Here is a 9,534-nt window from a genome sequence, read left to right on the forward strand (position 1 = left end):
GTAGCCGTGAGGCCATTAATGGAGTAAGGAAGGTAAAAAGTCACAGCCGTCCGAAACACTCGGGGCACCACAGCCCTTGTAAGGAAAGCGAAGGGGTTGCATTCAGCAGGCAAAGGGGATGGCCAAATAGGGCACCCTGTTAAGAGGGTGGGTTGGGATGTGGAAAGGGGGGGGGGAGAGTCGATTCTTGCCATCCCACTTCTGGAGACAAGTTAAAAACAGGGTGTGAGTAAATGAAGGGAAGTCTGGAACTGACTTCCCCCATCATGGTAGTTTAAAGAATCTCAAAGCAAGTAGCAAGATCAATGCAAGATCTATGATGTCTGGCATGTGTCACCCTAGAGTGGCCAAGAAGCAACTGGACCATCCAAACGGAACATTTCAAAGCCCAGGGATGGACTTAAATGTATTATAGATGCTTGCTGATGTCTGTTTTAAACATTCATTGTCTCTTTAAAGACTTTCATTGTCCTTCAGTCCTGCCACACCTCAGCAGCTGATTGATTCTCCATTCCTAACTGTTCCGCAGAAAGGGACTTTAAATTAAAATTAATTTTAAAATCAAATAGCCTTGTTTATGTGCAAGGTGGCTGGGATGCTATTTCTGCTGATAAGCAACATTCTTAACATTACATCTTGTGCAATTAACCCATTAAGTATTTTCCCCCAGTCTAACTAACCAGGGAATACCCAAGGATTCAGTATGCATTATTATACGGTTCCACATATGAATCTCCTTTCATGGTGGTGAAGAGTGTCTCTCCAGCTGTGGTTCCTTACCAAGGTTAGTATCTGTGGAAGGAAAAGATTGGAGGCAAATGGCATTCCTGTGTACTCAACTTATTTGCCTGCATGCACAAGAATATGAGATGATGTGCTGCTTTCCCCAATGGATTTCTCAGAAACTCGCAGCACCGTAAGATGTATTGCAGAAAAAGCAAGTCATCTCTCTCCCCTCTCCTCATTTTTAATTCAGCCGCATGATCTGTGAGATGCAGAAAATTTAAAATGCACTGTGTACTATTAGCCAATGATGAAATTGTTTCTTGGGTGACTGAAAATACAGTCTACAGTCAGGGCCTAAGAGGCAAAAAAAAAAAAAAGAAGAAGTGCAGAGTTCTTATGACCAATCTCCCACTAAATCTATGCAAAGGTCTACTTGTAATAGCATACAGTCTGCCTCCTTATTCAGCAGAAATTCTATTCTAACAATTTACTGCTGTGATCACTATGGGTGTGTTTAGATCTATGTGACTTTCAAGAATTTGAAAGGCACGGGTGAATTGATTCAATTCCCCATCTCTTCTGTTTCTATTAGGTAAAGTTTCCTTCACACCTATGTAATAGTCGTTCCCAACTCTAAGGGGCGGTGCTCATCTCCATTTCAAAGCCAAAGAGCCAGCATTGTCCAAAGATGTCTCCATGGTCATGTGGCCAGCATGACTAAATGGTGAAGGTGCATGGAACGCTGTTACCTTCCCACCAAAGGTGGTCCCTATTTTTTCTACTTGAATTTTTACATGCTTTCCGAACTGCTAGTTTGGCAGAATCTGGGACAAGTAACTGGAGCTCACTCTGTTATGCGGCACTAGATTTGAACCGCCGAACAGCCAACATTTCTGATCGACAAGCTCAGTGTCTTAGCCAATGAGCCACTGTGTCCCTGTTTCTGTTTCTATTAAATATCTGCATATGGGTGCTACTTTTCACTTCATGAATGATAGACATTCCTGACATTGTGACAATGACCCACCCAGTGAAAATATTTTTCTGACATCATGCTAACCATTAGCCAAACCTAGATACATATTTAAGAATTGGTGTAGAATCATGGTTTGGCAGCTTCCCCAATCCTCCAGACGTATTGAACTACACCTTTCGTTATCAAAGCCATTATTTGGCTTTCTAGCAGGGATTGTTGGGTAATGAGTACATCTTCAGAATATTTCCAGATTAGAAATATTGTCCAGAAGGTGTATCCAATTTATTTTACTATGTTCATTATATGTTACAATATGTTCATTAGGTTCTTGTAGAAGAAAATATTTGTAACTCAGGATTGAACTGTGGAGTCCAGAGGTGGTATTCAGCAGGTTCTGGCCAGTTCTGGAGAACCAGTAGTGGAAATTTTGAGTAGTTTGGAGAACCAGTAAATACCACCTCTGACTGGCCCCGCCCCCATCTATTCTCTGCCTCCCAAGTCCCTGCTGATCAGGAGGAAATGGGGATTTTGCAGGAACCTTCCCCTGGAGTGGGGAGGGAATGGACATTTTACAGTATCCTTCTCCTGCCATGCCCACCAAGTCACGTCCACCAAGCCATGCCACACCCACCAAGCCACGCCCATAGTACCCGCAGTAAAAAAAATTGAATCTCACCACTGGTGGAGTCCTTGGGGTTCTCTGAGTTTGGTCACAACCAAGCTTGGTTACAACTGAGCTCAGAGAGCACCAAGGACTCCACCCTTTGCTAAATTCACTGGAAATTATATTCTGAGTAGAATTGTATGTAAGAAATGTTCTAGGACATGGGTGTCAAACTAGCTGCATCACGTTGCCATCACATGACGTTTCATGACATTTCCCCCCTTCGGAGAGCTGGGCTGGGTGTGGCCTGCGCATGACACATCCAGACCACAGGCTACCAGTTTGACACCCTTGTTCTAGAAGTTTTACAAATTCACCATAAATAAGCAAAAAGCATTATTCAAATGTTTTCTTCATGAACAATAAATGAATAAACAAAAGAGGACCAAGTTTTCCCAATCAACTTGACCTCTGGGGATATTTTCAAAGGCAGACGATCTAGGCATGTAAAATGGTCCTTCCAGACTTTTTACATGTTTGTTTAAATTTTGGCCTAAGATAATGAGAAATGTAGTTTGGAAGGGAGAGCCCAGTAGCACAGTCCCATTCTCTCCATGTCTTTATTGTACATATTGGAGAATAATGGAAGTGGCTGTAATTTAGAGATGAGCACTTGCAATCTTTCATCTAGTTTCATGTCACTGTTAGTCAGAAATGCTTTTTAACTAATTGATTCAAACCACTGGCAAAATCAATTTGTTCTGGCTTATTTAGGGACGGAAACAACAAAGGGAAGTTCAAAAAAGATAAAAAGGAATTACAAAGACTGCCAATGGGTTTTGGTTGTCATCCCACCAAATTCTTACTTAAGCCCAACCCACTATCTCACCCACCATATCTCCTACAATGAAGTCTACAAGAACTGCTTGCAATTTTACAAACAAGCTTCTTCACCATTGCAGTAAGTAATAGGGTCACTGGGAATCACGCAGCATATACATTTAATAAATTATCATGGTTGATCTCAGTCTGCCCAACTGGATTTGACATTTTTATCCACCTATTGAGTTTTTCTCAAGGATCTGGGATATACAGAGATGGTTGTTTGATGGTGCTAGAGGTATTATCACAGAAGATAGTTGCTTTTGAAATTGACTGATGGTGAATTTGTCAATTCTGCTAGTTTTGGAATTACTCCCAAAGCACCTACTACTGTTGGTACCATCTTTGCTTTCTTATTCTACAATCATTCTACATATTTGCAGTTCTTTGTATTTTGTGATTGTTTTACACTTCTTTCTATTTTGCTGTCTCCAGATACTATAACTTCTACCTCCAGACTTTTGTTTTTGTTATTGACAATTGTTAAATGTGAAGTGTTATGTGGCTGGTGCTTGTCAGTCTGAATTTTTAAGTCCCAGAGCTTCATTAGCTTCATTTTTTATTACTTTGTTTTGTGGTCCCACCTCTTCTTGCTTGCAATTCAAAAAAGTGTATTTTTTGCAGATGCTCCAATGCACCATTGTTGCTACTTCATTACTTGTTCCCTGTCCGTGCAATCTTCTGGCAAGGACTAACTAGGTGCTCCACTGTTTCTTCAGCTTCTTTGCAGGGCTGGCATTCTCACTTTGTTGCTGTCTTCTCATTTCTTGCTTTATGTGCATTTGGTTTTAACGATTTTCCTGCTCTTAGCTATTGCCAGGTCTTGTTCTTATCTGCTTTGCCTGCGAGGTTGTGTGTGTGTGTGTGTGTGTGTGTGTGTGTCTGTCTGTCTGTCTTGACCATGTAATACTTTGCTTCCATGTCTATTTTGTTTCTTGCTTTTACTGTAAGCCAGATTGATCTCTTTGGTAGTCAGTAAGCCTTCATAGTGTATTGACTTCAGTTCATCTTCTTCAGTATCCATCATTCTTCTTTCCAAATGTGGTACTTGCAATATTTTACACCCTGCCATCTATACTCCTTGGTAAGTAGAATCTGTCAACATCACCATATGGATGAAGGGCATCATCCATAGTGATTATTTTTTCTGCTTTTCATATCCAGGATTTCTAGTTCAGTTGAGTCCAGTACATTATTCCAGCTATCTTCCGAGATCAGTAAAATGAGGATACAGATTGTTGGGGACAAGATGCTGACTCTGTAAACCACTTAGAGGGGGCAGCAAAGCACTGTGAAGCAGTATAGGTCAAACTGCTATTGCTAAAACATGGGAAATCTAATGACTGGAATTCCCCATGTTTTAGCAATAGCAATAGCAGTTTGACCTATACTGCTTCACAGTGCTTTGCAGCCCTCTCTAAGTGGTTTACAGAGTCAGCATCTTGTCCCCAACAATCTGTATCCTTATTTTACTGATCTCGGAAGGATGGAAAGCTGAGATAACCGTGAGCCTGGTGACAATTGAACTGCCAAATTGCAAGCAACTGGCATGCAGCAGAAGTAGCTTGCAGTACTGCATTCTAACCACTGTGCCACCATGGCTCTTTTTAATTTGCTGGCATTATTAGATATTGTGAGATATTTTGTGATAAAAGATGAACATTTGATAAACTGTAGTAAGTTTTGCTCTTAGGTCATGAGATACAGATCATGCTGGATAGAAACTAGTTATTAAAGCTGAAGTTGAAATCCAGTGTATCCAACAGATGAATAAAAATGCATTCCTAGATTCAGGGTTTGCAAACCATTTGCAATAGATTCACCAACATGAAACAAATTTAAATAGAGGAAAAACGTATCTATGATTAATGTAAATACATAGATTTGTGGTCATAAATTCCTAATATCTTTTTCCTAGTCAACCCTATAAGAGTAGATAAATACATTGATTACTGTTGCAAGGGAAAGCAGCATATTTTTCAAAGGAGTGCCTGAAGTGGTAAAAATATATACATTGCATTAGATTAAATTTTTTAAAAAATTTCTTGTGTTTGTATTTTAATACTCATTCAATTAGCAGTATAAACTAATTCTAACAAACTAAAATGAAAATTATTCTAATAATTATTCTAATAAAGAGGGGGAAAGGGAGCATTTTGTATAGGAAAACAATGATGGAATCTCCAACCCTTGTCAGAGCAGTTGAGGAATCTGTTATTTTTCAGTTAAAAATAGACAAGACAAAAGAGGCAGACACTGAGTTGGTTGAAAGCTATGCGAAACCTCAGATTGTCAATGAATATCCTGAAGGAATTTCTTTGTTGTCCTTTAGAAATAGCGCTTTGTAAATAATCAGGCATGGGCTTGTGTATGCATAACATTTAGATTGCAAATGTTATATTGGAAAAGAGAAAGCTGTGTTAATTGTATCTAATTAAAAGGTATATATCACAAGATAATGCTCTGTCTTACACAAAAAATCAGAAAACAAAATACAACCTCGTAGATGACCCTCACTCTGTCAAGGACCTTGGAGTACTCATCTCTAATTATCTAAAGTGCCAGTGCCCACTGTAACAACATTGCCAAAAAGGCATTAAGAGTTGTTAACCTAATCTTGCGTAGCTTCTTCTCTGGTAATATTGTACTGCTAACTAGAGCATACAAAACATTTGCTAGACCAATTCTCAAATACAGCTCATTTGTCTGGCACCCCCACTGCATATCGGACATTAATACAATTGAGCGAGTCCAGAGATATTTCACGAGAAGAGTCCTCCACTCCTCTGCTCGCAGCAGAATCCCTTATGCCACCAGGCTTGAAATTTTGGGCTTAGACAATTTAGAACTACGCTGCCTTCGGTCTGACCTAAGCTTAGTACATAAAATTATCTGCTATGATGTCCTACCTGTCAGTGACTACTTCAGCTTCAACCACAGCAATACACAAGCACACAATAGATAAAACGTAAAGTAAATCGCTCCAAACTTGATTGCAGAAAATACGACTTCAGCAACAGAGTGGTCAGTGCCTGGAATGCACTACCTGACTCTATGGTTTCCTCCCCTAACCCCCACAACTTTAACCTTAAACTGTCTACTGTTGACCTCAGCCTATTCCTAAGTGGTCTATAAGGGGTGTGCATAAACGCACCAAAGTACCCACCGTCCCTGTCCTAATGTCCCCATTTATACATATCCATTTCATGTATTCATAATCATGTTTATATTTATGTCTGTTATCTTATATTTCTACATTCAAATTTCTGTCAGATTCAGTGAAAGAATTGTATATTGATTATAGTGACGTTTACACCAGAGGTGGTATTCAGCCAGTTCTGACCAGTTCTAGTGAACAGGTAGCAGAAATTTTGAGTAGTTTGGAGAACTGGCAAATACCACCGTTGGCTGGCTCCACCCCCATCTATTCGCTGTCTCCCGAGTCCCAGCTGATCGGCATCCCAGCTGATTGGCTGGGTCTTCTGTTCCCTTACACAGGGGAACAGTCCGGAACACAGGTTAGCGGGGTGGGGAGGGAATGGGGATTTTACAGTATCCTTGTCCTGCCACGCCCACCAAGCAATGCCACGCCCACAGAACCGGTAGTAAAAAAAATGTTGAATCCCATCACTGGTGTACATGCCTAAATTGTTACAGACTGTCAGAAAATAATTGCAAGAATAATTGAAACAGTATTGCAATTAGAAAAAAATAGTAGAGAACAAAAGCTCTATATCAAACCCTTTATAAAGTCTGTCAAAAATGAGACTCCACTGCTTTTTCAACCAACAGCACTATGTTAAAGATTTCTGAGTATTTCACTTTTGGACTCTAGCAAAGTTGTTTTTATTTCCTGCTTTATTGTGGTTAAAAAAACATTGCTCTACTTTCCCACACAGGTGATGATTCCCAGGAGTTACCAGGTAATCTGCTTTTCTTGAAACAAGAGAATATTACACATGGCTTACTGAGATTTAATGATTTCTTCCTGTACAACAGAGGCAGACTGCCCACTCATGGCATCCCAAGCTGTCTGGTAGGAGTAAGACAGCCACGTGATATTGTTCCCTTGCTGTTCCAGTGGGAAGAGCACACCCCAGCTGCACTGGCATTCCTAACTTGCTCCACATTTCTGCAGTAAGAGATCTGAAAGAATGCTACTACTTCAAATAACCAATCCCAACTATGATGGGAGTCAGGAGTAGACGTGGGCAGGGACAGGGTGTGGTGCAAGAAGTGATCAGCAAAGAGACATCAGAGCCAAACTGATTTCTCACATTTGTAGCAAATGATTGTTGGAACTGGCTGTCCTCTACTTTAGGTAACACCCAGGCATTGATAGAGCCATATAAATCTAATGAACAAGGAATAATAAAGGGGACAACTTTATTTTGACTGGGTAATGGATGTGCTTAAGTACAATAATTGCCAGGGATAGTTTCTAGTCCTAGAACACCATGCAAACCTTTTTGAATTGCTCTGGGCCACAATAATTATAATACCTGAAGATCAATATGATTTTCTGTTATTTTGAGGCATGAAAACATGATGCATTGGTAAGTTGTAAGATATGTGATATAGTTTTCATTTTTAAAAACAGTCACCTTAGGAAGAAAATAGGTAGGAATCCATGCCCCATCCACAAATGTGGTGCAGTCCTACACAGTCAATCTTATTTGTTGCCCTTGTGGCCTTCCCAATGTTAAGTGTGCATGTCAGACTCACAATGACATACTGTAAGGAGAGCATTGTGTTAATAAATCAACTTCCATTTTAAAAAGAAAAGAGGAACTAATTGGGGGAACATTTTTAAATCCAGTTTCTTAACCAATCTCTATTTCTCCCCAATTGTGGGATGGAGAGGGAAGTTCTGCTTCTTCTATAACTTTTTTTTACACATTTAGGTCTTTTGAGGACAAGCTTCTCCACCCTACTCAGGAGCTATTGTTGCTGAATGTTTAGCAGACCAGAATTAACTAGCAACCTATGTAGACAAAGTAATGTATTATACCTAAGATATAATACTAATAATTAACTGTTTAGTATTCCTGGAACCACATTCATTTGAATGGAAATAAATGGTATATTGGGTATGCATTTGTGAAGAGAGAAAAGAAGGAAAATTGTGTGGCTTAATCTAACTGAGATGGATAATGTAATGTGCTGTTTAAAAGGCAGCTAAATTCAAATCCTTGGAAGTTATTGACATAAAGGTTTATATACACAGGTGGTTTTATTAATATGTATATATTGAAAACTGTACTTGGCTCCATACAAAATCTTCAGTTGAAAGTTATGTAATATGTTGTGGCTAAGGCAACATTCTGGAGTTAATGACACTGAAGCTTTTTACTTGCAAGTCTTGGACCATTAATAAATTTTGATTGATGGATTTACTTGCAAATGTCCTGATCAATGGTGACTAATCTTGACAGTTCAGTCTACTAGGGAAAGTCTTGTTAATAAGCAGATGAATGATTAAAAATCAGAAGTTTTAGGATTGGAAAATTGATAAATATTTGAGGCTAAATTCCATGGCTATTATATTCAGTTCTTCTGAGTTCTAAAGTGACAGATATCCATAAAGACAGCTATTTTATTAGTGAAGCCAAAGAGCCTTAGGAGTTACTAAAAGCAGATCTTCTGTTCCATGGCACACACCGGAAGGTTGTTAACATGCATATTCAAGCCAATTGATATGTCATATTTGTATTCTTCAGTATGACACAAGTTGCTGTTTTTAAGGAGTGTTCATAGACTTTTATGGTTCTACGTGAACATGAAAGTACAAAAGTAATGTACTAGCCACCATTTTACCAGAATGATATAGTAGTGAAGACATCAAGCGAGAAAATGGAAGACTGTGAGTCCTAGTAGTGTTTTAGGCACAAAGCCAGCTGGGTGACCTTGAGCCAGCCACTTTTCTTCACCTGAGAAGGAGGCAATGGCAAATTGCTTCTGAAAAACCTTGCCAAAAAAAAATAGGGAGTCCAGGCAGTCTCTGAAAATCAGACAAGACCGAACAAGGGGGATGGGTGGGTGGGTGGGGAATCCACTTCAGAATTCCAACTTCAAATACATGCAAGTGGCCATTGGGGTTCTACTGTATGCTTATTTTTACAGACAAATATGTATACAAATGCATGGATTGAATCAGATATGGTGCTAAATGGAATTTTAATAGCCAAAGCAAAAAAGATAATATAAAATATAATAAATGTCATATACATTAACAGCGAAAATAAGACGTTTCTTCCTTCCAATTTCTATAGTTTACTAATGCACGTGCAAGAGAGATTATTCTTTTCCTCCCCCCTACACAAAATTCCCAAGGTAACTCTTATTA

The sequence above is a fragment of the Natrix helvetica genome (genome assembly GCF_964273705.1).
Source record: "Natrix helvetica genome assembly, chromosome: 1".
Classification (NCBI taxonomy): Eukaryota; Metazoa; Chordata; class Lepidosauria; order Squamata; family Natricidae; genus Natrix; species Natrix helvetica.